At 46.3% G+C, this 14,074-nt stretch overlaps 1 long non-coding RNA gene across 2 annotated transcripts; it reads right to left on the reverse strand.

Moving 5' to 3' along the window:
- Nucleotides 1-4,249: 4,249 nt before the first annotated feature.
- On the reverse strand, nucleotides 4,250-9,698 carry LOC115522133. 2 transcript variants are annotated; one of them, XR_004343995.1, is made up of 4 exons: nucleotides 9,312-9,698; nucleotides 8,578-8,793; nucleotides 4,737-4,780; nucleotides 4,250-4,639 (listed from the first exon to the last, which is right to left on the reverse strand). It is a non-coding gene; the product is annotated as an uncharacterized LOC115522133 (long non-coding RNA). The 2 variants fall into 2 exon arrangements; XR_004343996.1 differs by having other exon boundaries at nucleotides 4,737-4,783.
- Nucleotides 9,699-14,074: the final 4,376 nt, after the last annotated feature.

Genomic DNA, 14,074 nt, shown 5'->3' on the forward strand with positions numbered 1-14,074 from the left:
CTTGGTGATTTCTGTGATGTAAATACTTGCCCCATGGTCGATTTCAACCTATGGTTTAACAATCAGCTTGCAAATTTCCTGGAAATGTTGTTTTTGACATCAGGTACAGGCTGGCTCTGGCATATGGCTGTTGGTGTCCCTTCCACAGCTGGCTTCTGGTATGTGCCCCTCTAAACTAGGAAGCTGATAGGCTAAGTATCTGGCTTTTGCTGAAAGGAGAAAGTGTAAGGCAGCATTCTCAAACTCAGAATCACCTAAGGAGCTTGTTACAATGCAAATGCCCATAGGCCACCATCAGACACTCTGAATTAATTGGAAGGGGCAGAGGGGCTCCCAGAAACCTGCACTGTTTTTTTTTAATTTTTTTTTAATGTTTATTTATTTTTGAGACAGAGAGAGACAGAGCATGAATGGGGGAGGGGCAGAGAGAGAGGGAGACACAGAATCGGAAGCAGGCTCCAGGCTCTGAGCCATCAGCCCAGAGCCCAACGCGGGGCTCAAACTCACGGACCCTGAGATCATGACCTGAGCTGAAGTCGGACGCTTAACCGACTGAGCCACCCAGGTGCCCCGAAACCTGCGCTGTTAACACACTCCCCCAGACGATTCTTATGCAGGAGGTCCATACTCTGACATCGGCTGGGAAAGTGGAAGGGAATATGAAGGAGGGATGCTAACTTGAATCCAGGCAGTGGCAGAGTGAGTGACGGGGAATGGGGAGGGAGGATTGTGGAGGAAATGATAACCCAGACCACAGACACACTGGGATGTGGAGGCGGAGGGAGGGGTTGGAGGGAGGGAAGGCAGGAAATATTCTCAACTAAACATCCAGACTCAGAGGGCTCTGTAGAGTGCCATGTACCACAGGGCTTTTAATCGGATTTGGTGAAGCCGGTGGTGATGATGATGATGATGATGGCGATAATGGAGGGCAGTAGGCTTTGTTAACCAGCCTTACAGGGCTGGTAGGAAGCAGAGCCATCTGGTGCATAGTCGGTACATTACAGAATCTGTTTTGCTTTCACTAGTGCTACTCAGCCAAATTTATATCTGTTTCTGGCTGCAAAACTTGCCTGGTATTAGACTAAGCCCTGAGCTCTGAGCAGGAAGAATCCCATGCCAAGGACGTGATCGGTTTGTCCCGAGCCCAGAGCAAGTCTGTATTTCTGCACCTTCTTCGAATGTGAGCCCTTGCTTTAGAGGGTAGGAGCCCAGGAACATCTCCAGATGAGTGACTGTGTTCTTGTGGCCAAGCCTCTGTCTCCTCCTGAAGGAGAGGCAGCTTTGGTCCCAACCTCACTGCTTTTTCACATCTCGGTCCTGATAGTCCATGGCTTCTGGGGGGCAGGGACGAGGTCTTGTTCAGCTCTTCACCCCAGCATCCGTTCCTGGGAGCACTCAATGAGTATCTATCTGCTTAGTCAGACAGAAGGACGACACAGGCAGGTGATGGTAACCCACACAGACTGGGAGATGCCACTGGGGCTGCCCTGACAGACAGATACAGACAGAAGAAAAGTAATGGACAGATGGCTGAAGATTAGGGGTCCAAATACCCAGAAATCTACCCTTCTTGAGGAGGAAACTGAATCTCCTTAAAGCTACACAGTGAATTAAGAACAATGCATTTTGTTAAAGGCTGACTAATCCTCCTGCCTGCAGTGATCACTCCCCAAAACAGAAGAAAACAAGACAACTTGCTGGAAAGTTGGGGCGGGGAGGTACAGGCTGGTATAAGACATTGTTGGGACCGACAAGGCCTTTGTCTCTTCTGAGTCTTTCGGTTATTCCCCCCACCCACAAACTGTTCCCAGGCACACGGACAGAATTTCTCTTCGTGGTGTTGCAACACAGGTCATGACAAAACCTCTCCTGGACCCCAGAGTGACGCTTCAAGTATCACACACCTGACGTCCCGCATTTAAAATTCCTCATCAGAAGTCCTTCCTTCCACCCTGACATCCCAGACGCAGCTCTCAGCCCTTCAGCCCTGCTTGCCTTGCGTCCCCACAGCTCAGCTCAGACAGATGAAGTGCTGGATAAAACCTCTCAGTGCACAGGGCAGGACCTTGTCTTTGTGTCTCATAAAATGCTGTGTATACCTGCAGTGCTTTGTAAATAATAAATGGCCATAATAAAGACGCTGCCTCTTCGAGGTCAGGAGCACATGTTTGCAGAAAAACAGCCACCCACCAGGTCCGGCCCTGCCTGATGCATCTATCGCCACGGCCCGAAGATGCACTGCCTGGAGATTTCCAAAGGGACGTGTGGCCCGGAAACTTGGGGTTCTGAACAGTACAAAAGGCAAACGCCAGGATTCCTTGGCCAAGGGAGGTCAGGGAGCAGCCTGCTGACACACTATGTACTAGAAAAATAAACACCATGGAAATAAATGCAAGATGTCGTTATTCAAGTTTTATTGTCCTGCTTAGTCTGGGCTTTACAAATTACAATAGCACAGACCTTTTTGGCCAAGTACATAATAATAATTTAGTATCGAAAGAGAGATTGACTGGTAATAACAGGTATTATTACTATAATAATGACTTGCCAACTTAGTACAAAGGAGAAGGGAGACCTCTTTCCAAAGGGGTGAGCAAACTCAAGGAGGCTCTCATTAGGGGAACTATGGCAAGGGCAGGGACACGGTTAACACCTGGCCACTCACTATGGTGACCCCACGCCACTGACACCGGGAACAGGTAGGATAAAACACTGGCTACACGCCCCTGGTCTCTCACTGCAGCTAAGACATGACAGTCCATTTTGGAAAATGTGCAGCTAAACTCTCCCTTCCTTATCTCCTGTTGCAGGGCATTATGAGGTCAAGTAAAGCTCTGTTGTGATGTGCCCATCTATTAGATATTTTAGCTGCAGAAACTCAGAGCACGTTCATAATAATAGCGTGTACTTGGGAAAGAAATACACCAGGCTAAGTGTCAGGCACGGTGCAACCAACAGCTCACGCAATCCTCCCCACCCACCCCAAGAAGTAAATCCTGCATTATCCTTGAGACTTGTGGCCTGAGGCTCGGGGTCTAGGTCCAGTGTAGTTGGGATTCAAATAGTCTTGTACTTGAACCCGGAGCCCAAGGTCTCAACCACTATGATCTACTACCTCTACTGCAAGTTGGGAAATTTTCAGCGGAAATGTTCACCTCTAGTCAGAAGGGAATAACTTGCAATCATCCAAACTGATGGAAAGGACAGGGGTGGTAACCCTGACTATGCAGGAAGTCATTGAGATTTGGCTCTGGACCACCTAACTGGGATAGTTTATAGCAGATTTGCTTCTGAATGATGTTTTTCCATGGCAAGTATTAAAAATAGCCCCTGGTCTCTGAGAATACTCTGAGTGGAAGAGGCAATGACTCTGAAGGGGGCGGGGGGGGGACAGAAATAAGGGACTGCTGTGGCATGAAAATTTTATCCCACATAATCCGCAAAGCTGATCATCAAAGTTGATTAGATTTGCTCTTTCTAATTAGGAGAGCTGTATGGTTGTAGCTCCTCCATACCACTGAGACTTTGTTTAAAAAAAAAAAATTCTTAATCTTTAAATGAGGAAAGTGGAGGGAAATTAGAAGGATAGATGCTTCAAGGTTCTTTTGTCTTGGCCTGACCATCTGCCTTAGACTCGATTTATTCCAGATTGCAAGTCCCATGAGCCATAGTAATGAGCAGGCAGGGAGAAGGTCTCAGTCCAAGGCTTGCTCTGGACTAAAGCTACTGCCTCACAAATAACTCACTCACTAATTTTTTTTTAGAGACAGAGCACGAGTGGGGAAGAGGGGCAAAAGGAGAAAGAGAGAGAATCTTTTTTTTTTTCTTTAATGTTTATTGATTTATTTTGAGAGAGGGACAGCACGAGCAGAGGTAGGGGCAGACAGACAGGGAGACAGAGAATCCCAAGCAGGCTTTGTATTGACAGCGAATAACCCCACGTGGGGCTTGAACCCACAAACCATGAGATCATGACCTGAGCCGAAATCAAGAGTCGGATGCTCAACTGACTGAGCCACCCAGGCGCCCCGGGAGAGAGACTTTTAAGCAGACTTCATGCTCAGCACAGAGTCTGATACGGGGCTTGATCCCACAACTCTGGGATCAGGACCCGAGCCAAAATTTAGAGTTGGACACTCAACCAACTCAGCCACCCAGGCGGCCCAGGAGAACTTCTTAAAAACCAATGCTAACAATGCGGCGGTTTCAGTTTCCTTTGGTTTGTTTTAAAATTAAATATTTTAAAATTAAATGTTTTAAAATATTTAATTTTAAAACAAGTCAAGTCTCAGGCACTACACCAACAGGGAGATGAAACAAGTGCCTGCCGCCCTCCGTTGATGTATCTTCACTCCTGTGATGGCTCCTGTTTGCCAGGTCATGGATGGGAGAAAATTCGCTCTTTGTGGAGGTGCCATCTAGGGGCAGGAAGGGGCTGGAGGGGCCTTCCCCGAGAACCGGGACAGAGCAATGATAGCTGGCTGGGTCACGGCTGCACACTAGCTTCCTGGAGCTGAGGGTCCCTGTCGTCCAGAGAAGCATCATGGAAAGGGATCAGCCCAGATAACTCTCGGCAGCTTCAACAGTATTTCCACTGAGAAGCTTTTCCTCAAGCCAAACTCCCCTGTACAGAGGCCTTCCAAAGAAATGCAAATGAAGTAAATAAATGAAAAGAAGTTGGACTTCACAAGTCATCAAGAAAGTACAAATTAAACCAATAAATCAATACTGACCTGCAAAGGTTTTTAAAAGGATCGTGTCGGGGCATTCTCCTATGCTGCTGGAAGAAATGAAAATTAGTGTAACCTTTCTGGAAGGCTGCTTGGCAATATCTATCAAGAGTTTTTAAACTGTTCCTACCATTTGACTTACTAATTCCATTTCTAAGAGGTTAGTGTAAAGAATTCACCAGAGCATAAAGATTTCTCTGCGAGGATGTCCATTATAGCATTAATTACACATGTGAAACACTGGTATTAACTTTAACGTCCAAAATAGGGAAATTTCAAGGTAAATGGTAGAACAGCCACCTGATGGAATGATTACGGCCATTTATGGAATTCATAGCCATTAAAAATCATATTTGGGGGCACCTGGGTGGCTCAATCAGTTGAGCATCCGACTTCGGCTCAGGTCATGACCTCACGGTCCGTGAGTTCGAGCCCCGCGTCGGGCTCTGTGCTGTCAGTTCAGAGCCTGGAGCCTGCTTCAGATTCTGTGTCTCCCTCTGTGTCTGCCCCTCCCCCACTCATGTCTGTCTATCAAAAAATGAATAAACATTAAAAAATTTAAAAAAAATCATACTTGGGGGCATTACCAAAGGACATGAGAAGACAGTGAAATACAATGTGAAGCAAAGAAAGCAACATACAAAACAGGATATCCATAATGTATATTCATAGAAGGGGCTGGAAGGATACACGTCCAACTGTTAATAGCTATTTTCTTTGGAGAATAATTATCATGACTTTTTTCTTTATACTTTTCTGCCTTTTCCATAATTTTCTATATCAAACATGAAATATTACTATAATAATAAAAACAATATATGTAATGTTCAAAAAAATTGCTCTGAACAACAATCACAAAGACACAGGAATTCCTTTCAGTTTATAAGCCTCTCCTATGGGCCAGGTAATCCCCACGACAGACTTGGGAGGAAGATCTCTTCAAATACCTCCAGCACCGCTCCTCCCTCCTGCCCTTCAGCCCATGACCTGGCTTCCTGGTGGGGGGGAGGGGCACCTGGGTGGCTCTGTAGGTTAAGCATCCAACTGTTGATTTCAGCTCAAGTCATGATCTTAGGGTTCATGAGTTGGAGTCCTACATTCGGCTCTGCACTGAATCTCTGCTTGGGATTCTCTCTCTCTTTTTTTTCTCTCTCTCTCACCCTCCCCCACCCCAATAAATACAACAAAACCAGAAAAATTAACAAAAAACAAAAAGAAGCCTCTCTTGACTGACGGCCCCCTCAAGTCACACGCTCTCCTTTCTCCACCCTCTTTGGCATCCAGCTCCTAAAAAGAGTTGTCTATATTCACCGGTTACATTTCTTCCTGTTTTCTCTTAACCCTCAATAGTCAAGCTGTCATTTGCCTCACAGAAACTGTTCTTGTCCAGTTCAGTGTTGACTTCCATGTTACTAAGTTTAATGGGCAATTAATTCTCAATGCTCATCTTGCCTACTGTCTCCCAGCCTTTGCCCCAGGTGAGATAGCAACGCTTCTTGAAACAGTTTCTTCGCTTGATTCCTGGTGGTCTACACTTCCCTGGTTTCCTCCTACTTCACTAGCCACCCATTCCCAGGCTTTGGTTGATTACAACCTGCTCAAATCTCCAGGCTTCAGTTCTCTGACCCTTTTTCCTCTCCAATACTCTCTTGGTAAATGTTCTCAGTACTCTTTTTGTGATATGGCTTCCAAATTCATACTTCAAATATGAACCTCTCCTTTGAGATACACACACACACACACACACACACACACACACAAATATATCTCAAACGCAACACAATCAAAACCAAACTTCTGATTTTCTCCTCCAAACCCATGCTCCCTCCACTGCTTTCCTTGCGTTAGTTAAATGGCAACTGTATTCTTGTCATTGTTCAGGTTCAAAACCCTGGCATCACCCTTGATAAATCTTTCCCTCCCACTCTGCATCTAATTTATTAGTAAATCTTGCCTTTCCCACCTTCATAAAACATCCAGAGTCCAGTCACTTGTCACCACCTCCACTGCTACCACCTTGGTCCAGACGACCATCATCTCTCTTCTTGACTTTTTCCAGAACCTTCTAACTGATGTCCTTAATCCCACCCTTGATTCCCTACTTTTATTCTCAGCACAGTAGCCAGAGAAACCTGCTAAAATGCAGGTCAGATCACATCACCTCTTCCCATGTTACTCAGGGTAAGAGCTCCTAACCCTTCAATAGCCTGTACGGTCCTGTGTAACCCAGACTCCAGTCTCGTCCTGCTTCTCTATCTCACTCTGTTCCCCTGCAATGGCTTCCTTGTTGCTCCTGAACACCAGGTATGTTCCTCCCTCAGATATCTGCTTGATTTGCTCCCTCGTATCCTCAGGCTTTGGTTCAAGCATCACTTTCTCAATGAGGCTGTCCCTGATCATCGTATTTAAAATTGCCAATTTCTAGGTCTCTCCCCTGCCATCATCTCTATAGCCCTTGTCACCACCTGATATACTATTGTAGTTTAAGTTTTCATTTCTTCATTGTCTAGAATGTGAGCTCCATGAGGGTAATCTCTTGTCTGTTTTGTTTACTGTTATATCCCCAACACCAGATCAGTGCCTGGCATATTAATAGCCACGCCATGAACATTTGTTGAATGAATGGATGAACTCGTAGTGATTGAAAAGGACTTAACACCCTACTAGATACTTTAAAAATGTACTACAGATAACAGGAACAGAAAGGAAATTGGCGGCGAGTATTTCTTTTCTGTTCCCATTAGAACGTCTAATGAGACTGCACGGTTATGTCATTATTCCAAAAGCTTTCCAGTTTTTAACAATCTGCTAACTGCTTTTGCTGTTTGTTTCCATTCCTTTTCCCTCATGGGTGAGGGGATTCCCTTGCTGATTTCCCCACCTTACTTGCCACCCGGAGGCTGCTTTTCCCTTTGGCATTTGACGTCTCCTCGTCTCCAATTTAGTCACTTGGTCAGTTGATAAAATTTTTGAGCACCTCCCACGTCCTCTGGGCAGTGTTCTCTATCTGAATCACGAGTCCATTGCATACCACAAAACATAAAGCCAAGATTTGTGTCTCAATCCTAGCTCTGTCCACTTGTAGGAATTTTTGTGCCCTGTGTCGCTAGTGATAAAGAATGTCACCTCTCTGCCAGGAGACTTGATACAGCAGGGGGTAATGTGTCGGTTGCCAGACTCTTCCATAAGAGCTCTTATCAGTGTCAATAGAGTCTAGACCCTCTTCACATGACGGTGGTTATAAATCTATCAGCTGAGGCTACAGGTGGAAACTACTATACATTTGGATTCACAAACCCCTTATAAAAATGGAAACTTCTAGGGTCCACAGACTGAAACACTGATGTCACTGGAAAGAGCACGATTTTAGAGCCAAAAGACCAAGTCTTACTCTTGGTTCTGCTGCCTCCTGGATGTGCCTTCCTGAGTGAGTGAGTGACTCTATCTTTCAAAGTCAGTATCCTGTAAAATGAAAAGAAACCTGCCTGGCTACCTGTCCTGAGGTCGCAGTGAGGACCAAGTGATAGCCGTTTGGAAAGAGACTTGTAAACGGCTGCAGGGATGAGTCTCAGTAAAGCCATGGGTCCCCTCTGTCTTCTCAATACTCACTTGCACAGGCGGCTGTCATTTGTTCCCCGTTGGGCCTGTCTCTTTAGAAGTATTAGCTGAGTTATATATGGAGGTAGCTTTTTCTGTCTACTTCTTTTTGTTTTCCGGTTTCACTAAACATAAGCTGAGAATAAGTTCAGTATGAGGCTGAGAATTTCTTTGAGCAATGACAAGGGTCTCCTCAGTCCCACTGCCCCAGAAAGGACCAGCAATAAGCACTGGTCTCAGAACATACCTCTTCAAAGGAGCCCCCGGGGCCCTGGGGTCTGAGGGAGCCCCAAGCTGACTGAGCAGAGGCTTCCAAAAGAGGTCCTGAGGCCCGGGGGTCCTTCTGGGGTCACAGTCGAGGAGAATTTTCCTTTGGCCTCTCCGAGCAGGCTCACTTCCTCCATGAACAGTTTTGCCAGCTGCTTTCAGTCCTAATATTTTGGCAGCTAAACAGCATGCTGTTCTGCAAAAGAGTTGGAAAACTGCAGATGATCTGATGTTAACAGCCTCTCAGCTCCTCCCTGCTCCTGCTCCGAGCCCGAGGTTGATAATGGGACATGGCAGCTCCTAGCCCCTGCCCTGGGCCTCAGGCTTCAGAGCTCCCCCCCACCCCCATCACCATGTCACAAACACACAGAAACTACATTTATGAAGGAAAACATGGGCACCTCTGTCACTCGGGATCTGCTGCCTGACTCTGGTACAGCATGATCCGTAACCTTAAACACCCACTCTTGGAATGACACCATTCAGGCCCCAGGACAGCCCTTCTCCACATCTCTTGTCTTACGACCTTGAAACAAAAGGTGACTGCGTCCGAACGTCAAGATCTGTGGGCTGTGTTGTTTCTGACGTTGGAGATGGACATTATTTCAGAATGTGCATTAGCTAAGGGGGGGGTGGCGGGGGGGAGGGTAACTGATAGGCAGAAGCGCTTAGGTAAAAGAAAAGACAATCAAAACGTCAAATTCTTCCTCTCACCTAGCAAGAGGGCCACAGATTCTTGCAGAATGCAGTCTGTGTCGCCTGTCCATTTTCTTGCTTCTCTTCATGTTCCAATTCGTGATTCTGGAGTTACCCATAATTAGCGTAGTATCCACAACAACTGCACATAGCAGTGAAAGAACATTTGGCAGTATCCAACAGTTCATGAGTCTCTTCTGTGTGTGTGTGTGTGTGTGTGTGTGTGTGTGTTACCAGGGTTTCTCAACCTCAGCACTACTGACATCTTAGAGTGGTGAAGTCTTTTTTGTATGCATTGTAGAATATTTAGCAGCATCCCAGGCCCCTCCTGGCTGGATACCATAGCAAGCTGTATCAACCACAGATGTCTGCAGACATCTCCAAACGCTTCTGGGGGACAAAACCACCCCCCGGTGAGAACCAGTGGTCTAGACACAATGTGATAAGGGATGATATTGGTTTTTTACACTGGTAATGTATGGCTATTACATACTACAATTGTAGGAATAGTTTTATTTAGCTTGATTGAAATAACTTTGGTGAACCATTTTTATATTCATTAAATTTGTATTTTACCCTTAATTTTATCATAGTAAAAGAAATATTACTTTTCTGAAATGCACATGAAAATTTTATGTTCAAATAGTTTCCATTTAGTTTGAGCTACACTTTATGATAAAATATGCTAAGACTTTGAATCCTTTGAATATGATCCCTTTTTTAAAGATATTATTGTTAATTATTTTGTTTTTTTAATCCAGATCATTACCATCAATAGAACACGTGATGTGAATATCTTGGTTGTATAATAACACAACTAGTGATTTTCCTGAAACAAAAACATAAACACTAAAATTATGGTGTAAATGCATAGTCATTTATGAATTAGATGTGCTTTTGTTTTATAATTCGCCCTGTTATCACTGGTTCATCAACAGAATGCCTAGATTTTAATTATAATTTAAGTCAGTCATCTTTCATATTTGGCTAAATTTCCATCATATAAAAGCTATAGCTTTATACACCTTTTTTGTTGTTGTTTTGAAGATATATTTGTCAAAATGGGAGGCTAGCATATATTTTATTGAACAGGTGCTTCACTTGGTTTATAACTTGATTATGTTTGGACATATGGCCCCTGGGCCTCCACTTACCGTTTTTCCAGGGGGTCTGGCATACATGAGGGACAGGTTTGGTCTCAAAGGCCTCAGTTTAGAGTCTGAAATGTGACCTTGCAGGTGCTGGAGCTGAGGGTAGGGAGTAGGGGTTGGGGGAGGCTGAAGACAGAGAAGCTAGTTGGTCAACCACAGGTCTTGGCAACAGAGGCCAAACTGATTATCCTTCATAAGGGCTGCCCTATCCCATCTTAGATTCCAAGGTCCTCGTGCCCTACCTCAATCAGTGCTCAGAATCCAGCCCCAAAGCACAACCTAACCCATATCCCATGTATTTACTCAACAAGTATTTATGGATCATTTCCCATATTCTAGGCACTGAGAAGGGCCACAGGATATAGAATAGTTCTTGCTCTTAAGAAGCTCATTTAGAGAGGGAGGGGCGCCTGCGTGGCTCAGTCGGTTAAGCCTCGAGTCTTGATGTGGGCTCAGGTCATGATCTTGCGGTTCATATGATGGGTGGAACCCCACACCGGGCTCCATGCTGACAGCACAGAGCCTGCTTGGGATTTTCTCCTTCTCTTTCTGCCCCTTCACCACGCACATACACTTTCTCTCAAAATAAATAGATAAACATTTTTTAAAAAATAAAAGAAGCTCATCGAGAGAGGGAGAGCCCTGGTCAATCTTCACTTCTTCTATTTCCTTCCCTTTTTCTCCTTTCTCTTTCCATGCACCATAATAAAGGGGAGAAATACATATTTAAGAGTCTCTGTATTTAAGTTCTGGGTTCATTCACTCCTTCTGAATCTTGATTTCTATTGCCCTCAGCAACAATTAATTTAATTTAATTCCACAAGAATTTATTTATTATTACCTGGCAGGCATGGATCTGTCCTCAGAGGACCCAAAGATCTAGAAAAATTATGATTCCTGGCCTTCAGGAGCTCATCCCCCAGTAGAGAGGCAAGCAGGTGGGCAATGCACTCTCTTATGGGCTGAGCTGAGGCCAAGCAAAAGGTTTTGCAACAAAGTATAACAACAACAGAAAAAAAAGAGAAGAAACTTTTCCTGGGGACTTTACCACCGGATGCTATTTGAGCTTAGCAGAGTATGTGGAACCCTCCAGACAGACGGACGCAGAGACAGACTGGCAGAGAAGCAGTGCTGGCTGAAAGAGGAACAGGTACAGAGCACATCGCAGGTGCTCCACGGGTTCCGGTTTCCCGCGATCACCCCCTAGCAGTGGCTCAGGCAGCTTGTTCACCATAGAGCTTCAGTTATTCCCCAAGACTAACACTCTAGCCCCAAAAAGCAAATTGGTCCTAGGGTTTTCTGGCCCTAGCTGCTGGAGCTGCGCCTTTTGCAACCTTCCAGACATACAGAGGCAGCTGCCATCTCTGCAAACAGAGGGGCGAGGGCAAGGGCGAGACGCCAGGCTGAGGGCACGCTGGCTACTTAGCGGCACTGATTGGCTGCCTCCCTTCCCAGTGTGGCTTTCAAGTAGGAAGACGGCGTGTGTGAGTGTGTGTGTGTGTGTGTGTGTGTGTGCATGCATGAGGTTCATTGTCTCTGGTGTTGCCAAAGAATTAGAAGACATCATTCTTATCAAGGAACAAAAAACATGCCTGTGAAATGCATGAGAAATGACTTTGGAACTGAGAAGGTTTTCAAGCAAAGCATCAGCAGGTAAATCCATGGAGAGGATCCCCAAGTCTAGAGGGTTGTGGGAGGACAGCGACACGGGTGGGCAGGGTTAATCTGGCTGAGCCCCCTCCATGAGAAGCGTGCACTGACCAGGGAGAAGGCACAGGGTTGTGGGTAGGCGGCACATAGAGTCCAGCGAGCTAACAAGGCGTGTGGGAAGCACAGCAGGGGGATGTGGCCAGGTGGGGCCACAAAAGAGGGGCACTGTGCCAAAGAGCAAAGGGCCAGGCCAAGGACATTGGCAGTGGGGAAGGGGCTGGTGAAGAAAGAATTGGCGGTGTGAGGAGGCTAAAATGCCAGCTGGAGGAGGCTTCCCTAGAAAGGTTAGGCTGGATACCTTTTAGAGCCACTTCAATCCTGAGACCTTCCTTGCAGACAGAGTTCACTCTTTTGGGTGCTCTCCTCTCCCCAGCATGATCCACTCAATCCCCAGCTCCAGGGGTATATCCTGATGGATTTTAATGCTGTTCTCCTTGACTCAGGGAAGGTCTGCGATCAGGCCTGGCCAGGAGCCATGCAGGGGATGTGTGGGGGTGCCCGGGAAGGCAGACACAGGAAGAAGCCATCCATGTTTCCTTGTGCACGATGTTGATGTGTCTGGATGTGAGCCCTGGAACCACCCCAGCCATCTTGCCACCAGCCTGAGGCTGAAGTCAATGCAAAGAGGGGCAGAGCGGAGAGAGGGGCAGAGACCTGACACTCTGCACCAGCGGCCTCCCCTCCCGCAGGATCTCTTACCACGTGAGATGCTAAGTCCTCTTGTTGCTTACACCATTTAGGGGTGGGTTTTGTGCTGTCTGTAGTCAAGAGCATCTTAGTTATAATTATAATTATATTATAATTTATAATATATTTATATTTACCCAGCCCAGTAAAGATGGCGAAGTATTATTCTAGAAAGAGAAACCCATCAAAGGGGGATGACATAGGCACACAACTATGGGTATTTCGGTGTGATTAATGCAGGACACCATGTGGCTGGAGATGGAACCAGAGGCGAAGCCAGGGGCCAGCTCTCAGGAGGACTTGTCCATTTGGCTAGGAAACCTGATCTTTGGGATATTTGGGATCCATTCATTGACGGGAGGGCTAAGTCATCCTGAATAACTTAGGGTATTCACAGGGTATTCGTAGGAGTCCTAGCAACCTGTAGGATTGCTGATGGGGAACACTAGGGTGGAGTCGATGGGGTGAGTGCTGCATAGAGATTCAGGGCAAGGGCTTTCCTAATACAGAGTGTGAATCACAGTCCCACCACTTATAAGCCATATGCTCTGAATGATCTTCTCTGAGCCTCAGTTTTCCGGGAGATCGTAAGTCCCACCCCTCAGGGAGGTTGCAGAATGGAAGCAAGCTCTCCCTCTGAAGATCTGCACACCTCCGACTGCTCTACAAATGCTCACCGAGCACCTGCAAGGTGTCAGATGCGGTGCTGGAGATGACTACAATGTTATAAAGGGCCAGGGCTGCCATCATGGCCATGGCCAACAAGGAGGCCAAGGCGTGAGAAGGTAAACATCAATGGCATGTGCAAAGTGCTAAGTGGAGACAGACACCGTTTATGAAGAGTGTTGTTGTTGTTGTTTTTAATGCAGTGAACAAAAAGTCCAATGACTGCAAAAGCTCAGCAAGTTGGTGACCCGGTTGAGAGGCGAGGGAGCCTCTCTGCCTGTTCCCCATCACTCACCACACATTCATTCTTCCATTACTCTGAGACCTATAGCTGCCCCTATTCCCTCAACTCCATGGGACCATCGGGGGGGGGGTGTCTCAGCACCCTTAGGCTTCCTCCGGGAACCCTTTCTTGGCCCACCCGTTAGGGTCACCTCTCAGGAACAGTTTTACAGCCTGCCTCTGAGGAAGACCTCGCATCCCTCCCAGGCCCTGTGGTTTTCTATCCCGTTGGAGCCCTGATCACTTCAGGAAAGCTTTCCTATGGAGAAACCTCATGGCCCTGCT

This window comes from Lynx canadensis, chromosome C1 (assembly GCF_007474595.2).
Source record: "Lynx canadensis isolate LIC74 chromosome C1, mLynCan4.pri.v2, whole genome shotgun sequence".
Taxonomy (NCBI): Eukaryota; Metazoa; Chordata; class Mammalia; order Carnivora; family Felidae; genus Lynx; species Lynx canadensis.